Consider the following 12,419-nt stretch of genomic DNA (forward strand, 5'->3'; position numbering starts at 1 on the left):
CAATTCAACATATTAGGACTGCAACTCAAGAAAGTAAGGTTGGATCACCATTAAACCACCAAATCTACATAAGTATAGCATTTAAAAGAGAAACATAAAAATAAAATTGATAGCAATAATTAAATAAAATAACCTATAAAACTTTGATGAACAAGAAGTATAGAAAACTCATTTTTAAAAAGTGATGGCCTTAAAACTCAATAGTGTAAATAAAAAGAATTAAACATATAAGCAAAGCAAGTAAAAAAGTTGTCAATTTTTGGATATTGGGGTTGGTTTTATATATAAGTTAATGTTGATGGATATGGATTTTCAATCAATAAGGCTTCATAGTGTAATATATTCCCTGTTGATTTATAACTCATTTATAAGTAAGAAAGGCTATAAATTTCATGTATAAAATAATATGAGTTTGAGAGTTTCAAATAAATGAAAATATTGGTTATTACTTAGAAGGCTAGTTTCCATTATTGTTTTTGTCAAAGTCTTTTTTAAAAAGTAAGATTTAAGTTAAGTTTTATCTTTTATACATATGTAATGCGAAAATATTGATGCATTTCTGCCTCTTTTAGTGTTAGTGAAATATAGTGTTTCATTTAAATTTAAATTTATCTAATTTCAAAATATTAATTCCGTAGTCACACTCAAATAAACTTTTTTTGTCAAATAACTAGTTTAGAGAAGACTCATTCAATAAAAAAGTTCAGAGCACATTATAACTTTTTTTTTATTATTAATAAAGTCTTATTTATAAAACTAACTAATAAAACTAGAATGCGTGAGATGAGTACTGTTGAGCTAACATTTTACACCTTCTCACATCTCATTATTGACATATTTTTCTTGTTTTTTTTTTAATTTGGTCATTAAATTTGTTTTTTGTGTTATTGCATCATTTTAAGGCCAAATCCAAGAGAAATTGAATAAAATTCTTTGACTAAAAATAAAATAAAATAAAATAAAGGACAAGGCACCACATTGGGTGATGATTTTAAAGTTCACACAAAAAGTTTAATTTAGTCTTTATACTTTAAAAACTATACATATTTAGTACCTCAATATTTTTTCAATTCATTTTTGGTAAAACAAATTATTTTTTTTATTTTTTAATTCCTTGTTTAAAAGAGGAGAGAGAGAGGTCGTCGAATTCTAGCAATAGAGAGAGAAAAAAAATGTTATTTACAGCGATTTAAGCCACCAAAATAATAAGATTTTTGTGTTAAATGATTTTATTTGATGAAAAAAAATTCATATTATATGTTTTTTACCTTTAAAGATAATGAAAAAACACATTTGAACTCGATAAATTTTTTTATTTTGGATAGATTTTAATTTTTAAGATGATATTTTTAGTTTTTTAAGGCTATAAATAGATTTATCATGGTTACTAGAATATTTTTTAAACATTTTAAGTTAAAATAGATTGAAAAATGGTTTTTCGAGTAAAAAACCTTAAATCTTGATTTTTTAGCCATGTATAGTTATGGTTATATATATATATAAAAAAAAACATGTCAAAAAAATATTATATAAATATTTTTTTATTAAAAAAAATAACCTGCGATGAAGCGCACCTCCAGGGCTCTTATGATATTCTAAATAAGTGGGATGGAGATTCCTCCATATACGCTTAAATATAAAAAATTATGGTTCTATAAAAACAAAAAAAAAGAAAACAAAGAAGTTTGTCGGAATGGTAGCCGACTCACCTTGGGCGCTAGATTGCTCCCCTGCTAAGATAGGAGCTCATCCCCTCTCCTTTGTGCTTTACTGTGTTTTTTTTTTTTTTTTCAAAAAGGAAATATAAACAAGTGCTGCCCCTTCAAAACGACAGGTCTTCTGAAAATTCAGAGGGGGCATTTTGGTCAGTCAAAGTACATAAACCGCCAAACCATCAAGAAAAGAGAGAAAAGCAGGGTTTTCGATGATGAGAAATCATTTTGTTTCAGTTTCTCAGTGACCAAACAGGGTCGGTCAGTCTAAGGGGAAGCAATGCAATCTCTGTACAAAAGTTTAATTCGAAGACTAAACCTAAACACATCTCATTTCAAATCCACTTTAGCTTATTTATCTCCTAAAATTCATGGATTAAGACTTTTCAACTCTGATTCTTCGAACACTCTTTAACTTTTCGCTCATTTCACCACTTGGCTGTATCTTCCTTCAACTTTTCCATTCAATTTTCGTGTTTATTCTTTTTTTTTAATTAATTTCTTCTTAATTGGTTGTGGCAGCCAAAATATGGCGAAATTGAGTGGGGTTGGCTCAAAGTTTGTCTAAAATATATTTTTAACATATATTTTTAAATGATATAAAAAAATATAATATAAATCTGGATTGTAAAATCACACTATATAAACTTGAATTGTAATATCACATAAAATATATTTTTAACATATATTTTTAACATGATATAAAAAAATATGAATTGTAATATCACAAAATTATAAGTAAAATATTTTAATTAAATTAAAAATTCTTATCAACTTGGCAGCTTTTCTATCACCATAAGCAGAATAGAGGGCATAACTGAAACAGTGTAAGAGAGGTTATAAGTTTTATATTTAATTAATGTTGATGGATATGGATCTTCAATCAATAAGGCTTGATAGTGTAATATATTCCCTGTTGATTTACAGTGACTTCAACTCATTTATAAGTAAGAGAGGTTATAAGTTTTATGTATAAAATAATATGAGTTTGAGAGTTTCAAATAAATGAAAATATTGGTTGTTACTTAGAAGGCTAGTTTCCATTGTTGTTTCTGTCAAAGTCTTTTTTAAAAAATAAAATTATTATTTTTGTCAAAGTCTTTTTTAAAACATAAAATTTAAGTTGAGTTTTATCTTTTATACATATGTAATGCGAAAATATTGATGCATTTATGCCTCTTTTAGTGTTAGTAAAATATAGTGTTTCATTTAAGTTTATATTTATCTAATTCCAAAATATTAATTCCGTAGTCACACTCAAATAGACTTTTTCTGTAAAATAACTAGTTTAGGGAAAACTCGTTCAATGAAAAAGTTCAGAGTACATTATGACTTTTTTTTATTATTAATAAAGTCTTATTTATAAAATTAACTAATAAAACTAGAGTGTGTGAGATGAGTACTTTACACCTTCTCACATCTCACTATTGACATATTGTTCTTTTTTTTTTCTTTCAATTTAGTCATCAAATTTGTTTTTTGTGTTATTGTATCATTTTAGGGCCAAATTCAAGAGAAATTGAATCAAATTCTTTGACTATAAATAAAATAAAAAATGAAGGACTAGAGTAGAAAAGACACCACAAATGGGTGATGATTTTAAAGTTCATACAAAAAGTTTAATTTAGTCCTTATACTTTAAAAATTATACATATTTAGTACCTCAATATTTTTTTAATTTATTTTTGGTAAAAAAAATTATTTTTTTATTTCTTGTTTAAAAGAAGAGAGAGAGAGGTCGTCGAATTCTAGCAATAAAGAGAGAGAGAGAAAAAAAATGTTATTTACAGCGATTTAAGCCACCAAAATAATAAAAAAATTTGTGTCAAATGATTTCATTTGATGAAAAAAATTCATATTATGTGTTTTTTACTTTTAAAGATCATGAAAAAATATATTTGAGCTTGATAAATTTTTTTTATTTTGGATAGATTTCAGTTTTTAAAATGATGTTTTTAGTTTTTTAAAGCTATAAATAGATTTATCATGGTTATTAGAATATTTTTTAAATATTTTAAGTCAAAATAGATTGAAAAATAATTTTTCAAGTAAAAAACCTTAAATCTCGATTTTTTAGCCATGTATAGTTATATATATATATATAAAAGTATTTTAATTTTATAATAAACATGTAAAAAAAATATTATATAAATAATTTTTTATTAAAAAAATATAACCTGTCATGAAGCGCGCACCTACAGGGCTATTATAATATTCTAAGTAAGTGGGATGGAGATTCCTCCATATTTGCTTAAATATGAAAAAATATGGTTCTATAAAAAAAAAACAAAAAAAAAAACAAAGAAGTTTGTCGGAATGGTAGCCGACTCACCTGTGCGCTAGATTGCTACCCTGCCAAGATAGGAGCTCATCCCCTCTCCTTTGTGTTTAATGTGTTTCTTTTTGTTTTTTTTTTAAAAGGAAATATAAACAACAAGTGCTGCCCCTTCAAAACGACAGGTCTTCTGAAAATTCAAAGGGGGCATTTTGGTCAGTCCAAGTAACCCATCAAGGAAAGAGAGAAAAGCAGGGTTTTCGATGATGAGAAATCATTTTGTTTCAGTTTCTGAGCGACCAAACAGGGTCGGTCAGTCTAAGTGGAAGCAATGCAATCTCTGTACGGAAGTTTAATTCGAAGACTAAACGTAAACACATCTCATTTCAAATCCACTTTAGCTTATTTACCTCCTAAAATTCATGGATTAAGACTTTCCAACTCTGATTCTTCGAACACTCTTTAACTTTCTATATCTTCCTCCTTCTTTTCCATTCAATTTTCGTGTTTATTCTCTTTTTTTTTATAATTAATTTCTTCTTAATTGGTTGTGGCGGCCAACATATGGCGAAATTGAGTGGGGTTGGCTCAAAGTTTGTATAAATATATTTTTAACACGATATAAAAAAATATAATATAAATTTGAATTGTAAAATCACACAATATAAACGTGAATTGTAATATCACAAAATTATATTAAAAAAACTTCAAGTATAATTCTTATCAACTTAGCAGCTTTTCTATCACCATAAACAGAACAGAGAGCATATCTGAAACAGTGTAAGAGTGATTCAGAGCATGTTTTCTTTCATTTATAAATAAGAGGCTTGTCATCCTTCACACCATCCTCCTACAAAAAGATCACCAAGTAATTAAAAGCCATAAACTTTGAATCCAATCAAATTCTCAAAATTAATTAACTTCCTTTTTTTTTTTTGTGGGTTCACTCAAAAATACTATCCATCTAGCATATCTGGAATATTCATACAAATTAATCAGAATTAAAGCCAATGATTCAAAACTAAAACATATATAATGCTTAACAAGCCGTAAGGGGTCTACCTTAATGGTGTCCCACAACCATGCAAGGCCATGAAAGGCATCCTTAGCATCAGGATGCTCCCACTCCACTACTGGCTCACGCCATTCTTTTGCTTGCTTGTGGATGAAACTTAATGCAGACAACAAGGCTTGAATCAGGAAGAGAATTGGTTATAAGCAGACAGAAAGATTCAGAGAGACAGAGAGAGGCTATGTACCCAGATATCCCACAACTAAAAAAAATTGGCGGTCAATTCAAAAGCATTATATGAAATTGTCTGGCATGAGACAAGAGAAATTAGGATTACTGGAGAATCCACCGCTTCTTCTGCCAGGGGGTCTCCAAACCCAAAGCTATGTAGAGTGTGGATCCCCTTAGCTTCCCCACAAGCATCATCTCTCCTTGAAATGCTTGAACAACAAAAATTCTGCAGGTCAAGGGAACCATCTTCAATGTTAGCCCGTTGAGCTGAAACAAAAACAATGCCAAAACTACTCTCAGGTCTGCCAGAAGGAATCATTCCTAATCCTTCAATCTCGAAAGAAAGTCGAGCAATCAAGCTCTTTGCAGCAAAATAATGCTCAACGGTCAATATTTGATGGCACAACAACGACAAGAGACAATATTTCAAATGACTATCCAACTTTTTAAAACTTCAAGATTCATATTTCAATGACTTTATTTCTCTGGGTAATCCCAGGTTATCCAATGAAAATGTTCACATTATTTGCAAATGAACTCCCAAAACAAGTACAGAAACAGAAAAAGCGAAAACCCAATTTTCCATGTACAATTAAGTGAGAAATGGAAAACTCAGTAGTGACATGATATTTAATTTTCTACACGAATTTCACCAGAATCACCACCATTATTCACATATTAACTTTCTCGCAACTCTAATATTTCTAGCAACAAAGTCTAACAAAAAAAATGAAAAACCTGTAACCTGATTTCTTATAGCATCACAATGGAATACCAGACGAGATACAAAAAACAAAGCTTGGGAATAAATTCTTACCTTATTCTCGATAGCAAGCAAAACCAGAGGCACTGAGAGAGTGGAGAGTGAATAATGGAGAGTGGAGACAATTAGATTCAGATCAGAGATGCTGCTAGTGAGTGGAGAGTGGAGACAATTTAGATTCAGATCAGAGGCGTTGCTGGTGAGTGGAGAGTGGAGATTTGGGGAAAGGGGGAACTGGGGAAGGGAGATTAAAGATTTCTTAATATGCTGGCGATTTGAGAAAAGGGGGAACTAGGGAAGGGGAAAGGGAAAAGGAGAACAACTTAATTACTGGAAATGCGGAGTGTCGGGTGGGGGAGTCAACAGCTGCTGCAGCTCTTTCATATTTTCACATGAAATCATTCCATGTTTGACATTTTTTACGAGCTGTACCGATTTTATGCAAGTTTGATCGGATTTGATTGATTTTACTAGTTTTTGAGTTTTAAACTTATTTTTCATGTTTTATATGTTTTAATTTGTAAAATCATAAAATTTATGAGTCAAAATGCATTTTTAATAACCTTGGCTTGGCTGAATTTAAGTGGTTGAATTTGTCTGATTGGGCAGAAAAAGGAGCAAGAATTTCCCACCTCGTAGGAAGAGCATGACAACATTGGCAGAAAATTCTTCGGAAGGTTTGTCAGCGCCTACCGTTGATGTTCCTTCGCGCATCAAATTCAAGAGACTCGATAAAACTGCCAGGCACATAATGCAGGTATGCGCGCGCACATAGAAAAGCAGCATTTCTCTTCTTTACTGTTGTACTGTTTTTTAAACAGATTCTGGATAGGGAAGCAGTGGAGCAAGTAAGGGCCCAAAGGGCAGGTGTTGGAGTTGAATCCCTCTTAATTCCCTCTGTAAGTGGTGATGGAATATTTTTCCTTTCATTAATCAAGCTATGGCTCTGTTGGTGTCATTTCTTGCTGCCTAATTCTGGAAGTACGCTTTATTTGGACTTCCTTTTCTTTCTTCCTTGATGTTTTGGAGAATTCTTATCCAATAAATTTTGTATCAAATTCTACGAGTCAAGGTCATCATGTGTTTTGACATCAATGTATAACGTTGATTAAGATACCTGTGAAGTTCATGAAATTTTACTTAAACTATGAATGGAGGACAGTGCTTAGTATTTATATGTGTAGGAATCAGTAAAGAAAGGAGTCAATCTTTTTGCAGGAAGTGTTTGCTTCGTTATCCTTTTCAAAGACAATTGTTATGCGTGGATCTTTGAACCCCCATCATCTTTGGGGGTGTGAGGTGATTTTTGGATCATCAAGACTGCTGATTGTATTGATCTGTTTCTGTTTCGCATGCAGACACGTTATGCGTTTGAATATCAATGAAGTTAAATTAAGCTCTATATAGTTTCTTAAGAACATTAAACTTTCATCCTTCACTTGGATATGTTGAAGTTATAGAGAACGCTCCTTCATTTTCTTTTTCCTTTTTGTCCATATTGTAGATTGATCATGGGAGAAAAGAAATTGTGGTAACAATTTGGATGTACATGGCAAGGTTTCTGTTAACTAGATCAGAAGTTAAAACTATATATACCTTGTCACACAGTTTACTTAAACTGGGATTAGAAACTAGCATTTCCCTGTGGGATAGAGAATAAAACCTTATCCTTCTGTATTATCCAGTTCAGGAACTTGGTAAAATAGGAGATGGTGTTACCTTTATCTTCTCAAATTATAAAGTGTCAGGGAGACTTACCTGGTTGTGATGCTTAAATAATGAGTCATGTTATACCCTTTTGTGAGGCCCTTGGGTATCCGAGGCACATTTGGCAAGTCGTTGATGCCAAAGTATGACCTACAACCCCCTCAGCAGAGATATGCCATGTCTCTGTGTATCAGAAGTTTGAATAAGGCACATCTTTTTGACTGGATGACGTTGATACTTACAGATCTTCCTGCTTTGTTTCTTTAACTATAATTCTTTATTTTTATTTTTATTTTTTCAAATTTTTCGAGTTGAAAAATATGACATCCTGCTCACCTGCATCTTGAATCTTATATACCCTAACCTAGCTATATGGAGCTGGATCCATGTTCTTTATGTGCACTGTTAAAATATAATTTATCTGTACATGTATTATTTGTGTGTGTGTGTGTGTGTGTGTTTGTATACACGCATGGTGCTTGAAGTTGTTGATAGGATTACCTGTTTCAACTTAAACCTAGTACATTTATTAGAAGGCACCCAATTTAATGTTCATATCCCTTCATATGCATCTGAATTTTCTCACCATCCTACCAAGGTAGACAAATTTCATATGCATGCATATTTATCTTTGAAGAACAACAACTAAACAAAAATCTCGAGTTTAGACTCTTTGGCTTCTCCTCTTTGTTAAATTCAATATCAATAAACTGACCACTAGATGAACAATACTGACATTATCTTGTGTTAAATCTAACAATAACTTGTATTTTGCTCTAATTTCTGCTTGTAATCTGCTGTGATAGAATGAGCTGTTGTGCAGATATGATAATACGCTTGTTGACTACTCTTCTCCATATGAAATTCCATATTTATGTTTCTTGTCTTGGTCTATTTTGTGTTTAGTCCCCTTTTAAGTAAAGGTTTTCTAGTAGACTTTGTCCCCCTCCTTTAGCGAAGAGGTGATACTTATCACTGCTTTTTATATTGATGGTGCTCTTCATTTCTACATTATGAACAAGTGGGTGGGTGATGAATGACAGGTACTCACCTAACATAAAGGAGATAGCGGTGCTCGATGACAAGAAGAGAGCGAGGAGGGCTAGGCTATTATTTAAGAGACAGGATGAATTCACTGAAGAAACGTTAGCAAGTTCTATATCTAGTGGGGATCGATTATCCATTCCTTGGGAAAGTTGGTGGATTTGATCATCCTGGCAAGTTAAGTTACTGACCGTTTTTGTTCCAACTCCTTCTCCATGTTATTGTCAAGTTTAACATAGGGATTTGTTTTTTGAAATCTTGGGATGAGGCCTCTGGTAGCATATTCAGCAAGCTGCAAGGTTTTAAATTATAAATTGGCGAAGAATCTTATGAGCATAAATTTTGATTCTCAGTTTATTTAATGTTACCTGCATAATTTCCTAATAATTTTGAACGCGCGATACAATGATAATGTATTCTGGGTTGGAACCAGCCTGTTCCTGTATTTTAAAGGATCTTCGTTTACATTTTGATCTTCGTATACGTATACTAAAAGCTTTAAAAAATGGTTGTGCATTCTTCTTCTAGTAATGTCTGGTATCTAATCGGAATATCTCTTTCCGGTGGAAGAGCACTAAGGCCTGAAGTAGGATTGTAATATCGTTTGAACCTTAAATGGAAAGAAATAAAAAATACAGCTCGAAACCACAAAGAGGCACATAAGAAATATATTCCCCAGGTTCATTTCGTCTTGCATCCTCCAAAGGATCGTGGCGGTCATCAATCGGAAACCTTCTGCCCCTTTTTGTGCTCTTCTAGCCTTGCCAAACACTCTCCCTGCAAAATTAGGCACATAGAAAAAAACTAAGCAAACACAAACAACATATCCCAAATATAGTCAAATTTTAAAAATTTATAACACGTAAAACTCTATATTTAGTTCTAATCAAGACATTCGTTATGAATCAATTAAAAATATCATTTTTTTTAAACTTGTCAAAGCAAAAATATTGACAATTAAAAGAATAGTAATTAAATTTAACAGGAAAGAAACAAAAAGAGGATAAAATCATAAAATAAAATCAATCTAAAAAATATTTTCAATAAAATCTTGTCAAAGCAAAAAAAAAATTGACAATCAAAAAAATAAGGATTAAATTTAATAGAAAAAAATCAAATGAGGGTGAAATCATAAAATAAAAATCAATGTAAAAAATAATTACAAGCAAAAACTAGTAAGTAAAAGAATGAGGACCAAGTTTGAAAGATGAAAAAATTTAAGAAGGATGAAATTGAAAATGCATATTAATTTTATAAATTATTCAAGATAAAAAAATCATAATAAAAACAAAAAGAACCAAATATGAAGAATGAAGAAATTAAAAAGTTGTTTTTTAATTTTTAAAGGACTTGTTTGAAAATCTAGGTTGAGAGAGAATAAAAAAGAGAAATGAAAAGGTCATCAGTGTCAAACTACCATAAATTTTGAGATAAATGTTACCTCATCGAGATGAAAACATCAAGAACTTTCAAATGTCATCATGAAAAGTAGTATTTAATTATTGAATAAACCCTCATATATCATCTTAAAAGCATAAAGACATCCACATACATGTTGATGTGTTCTCAACATATACTAGTAGTGTGATGTTTTGAATAAATGAGTAGGAAAATACAATAAAGCCCTTGGTGGCTTAAAGTGTGGGTATAAATGAATGAGGGGTAGTGTAGTAATTCAACAAAACTTGATAAATATAAATAGAAAGTAAAAAAAAAAATAAGTGATCTGAAATTTGAGAGAGAATCGGTAGGAGAGAGAAGGGAGAAAGAAGAAGAAGAGGGAAATTAAAAGAAAAATATAAAGGAGTTGAAGGAAATAAGTTTAAAGGTAAGATTATATATAACTATGTGTTGATTAAGTTTTAATTTTGGTTTTGATAAATGTTAGGGTTTTGAAAATTTGTGTCTTGGGTTTGATTGATGAATTAATTGAATGTTATGGGTTGATTGTTATGGGTAATGGATTATTTAGTGGATTTTGAGAGATTAAATTGAAAGATGATGATTTTAAGTTATGATTTTGTTTGAACGGTGAAATTATGTTAGAAATAAGGAAAGAACAGTGGGTTTCTGTTGAAATTCTGGGTTGGAGGTTGAAGATGACGAAAATTCATTTTGGTCCTTCAATTTGTGGAAATTACAGTTTAGTCCCCAAACTTTGAAAAATTTACAGATTGGTCCCTGGGGCATATTCCGAGATTCTAAACAGAATAAAAGATAAATTATGGGCAGAATTCCTGGATAGGTATGAAATTTTAACACTTTCAATTTGGTCCTTCAATTGGACAAAAATTACCATTTAACCCTAAAAATTTGATAAAATTCCAGAATGGTCCCTGGAGCATAATGAGATGATCTGGACAGAAATGAGGATTTATTATGGTCAGAATTTCAGTATATTCATGGATTTATGATAAGTTTAGTTTGGTCCTCCAAATGGATTAAGTTACAATTTGACCCTTAAAAATATAATAAATTACAGATTAGTCCCTAGGTGTAATATTAGCTTTTGCAGATGTGTTTGATGAATAATTGAGAGTTAGTTAGTGAAGTATTACCAATTTTATTATTTGTTTTATTATGGATTAGATTTTGAGAAAATCGTTAATTTTTTGGTTTTTGGAATATAACTAATTAGTTCAAAAATATATAGGGTTATGGAATATATCCTTAAATAAGTGTATTAAATAGGTTATATATTTTTTTGAGTCATTCTTGAATATGTCTCCTTTGTATTCAGATAATCCTGATATTCTACCGGCAGGACGTCAGTAGGATTTTTTTCGGTGTCTGCTTTTGATTTCTGTTTGCTTTTGAGTCAGGTGAGTGGATAATTTTCCATATGCATGAGAATATTATAAATATTTGATTTGTTAATATGAATTGGATCATGCTTCTTGATAATATATATGGTGATTATTATCCTTATTATGATAAGCATGATCATTTGTTGAATCCGAATTCTTGATATGAACCAATATGTATTTTGGATTGACTTCTGAATTGATAGCTCCTCATTTGATTGATGTCATGAGTTGAGCCTTGAGATATTAATATATCTGTTTGATTATGATTATAACTCTATGGTATGTCAGTCAGAATACCCATGCTAACAGGGTAGTGTTAGTCTTTGTGCACATCGTATCTGAACCCTAGTTGGTTGGGGGAGTCACTAACCTGTGTGGACTGATCATCCCACAGTACAGAGCCTCATGCTCATTGCATTTTGATTTTCTGACGATTTTACCATACGACATTCTTGTTATGGCCTATTTGAGAAACCTTTTTATAAGAACCTAAATTCATACTTGTATATATATTTCTCATTATTGTATTATCTCGTGTGTGTATATTGAACGTTATCTACTCACTGAGTTGTTGAACTCACACTCTCATTATTTATCATTTTCAGGCTTATAGCTTGATAGCAGGTCACTTTTGTTGGACTTTCAGAACTTGCTCTTTTGGTTGTAATTCATACATTTTCCTTTATGTCTAATTAGTGCTCTAAAACTATAAAATTATATTAACTCTTGTATTAAGACAATTTAATTATATTATGAATTTGATTTTGTTATTAATGCTGCGTTGAACTTTGATTGAGTTAGGATAAGTTTGTGTGTAAGTTTGGGTTCGCATAGATATGGAACCTTGGAGGGGAACCTTGCCTATGTG

Source organism: Populus euphratica, unplaced genomic scaffold (assembly GCF_000495115.2).
Source record: "Populus euphratica unplaced genomic scaffold, PopEup_1.0 scaffold145.1, whole genome shotgun sequence".
Lineage (NCBI taxonomy): Eukaryota > Viridiplantae > Streptophyta > Magnoliopsida > Malpighiales > Salicaceae > Populus > Populus euphratica.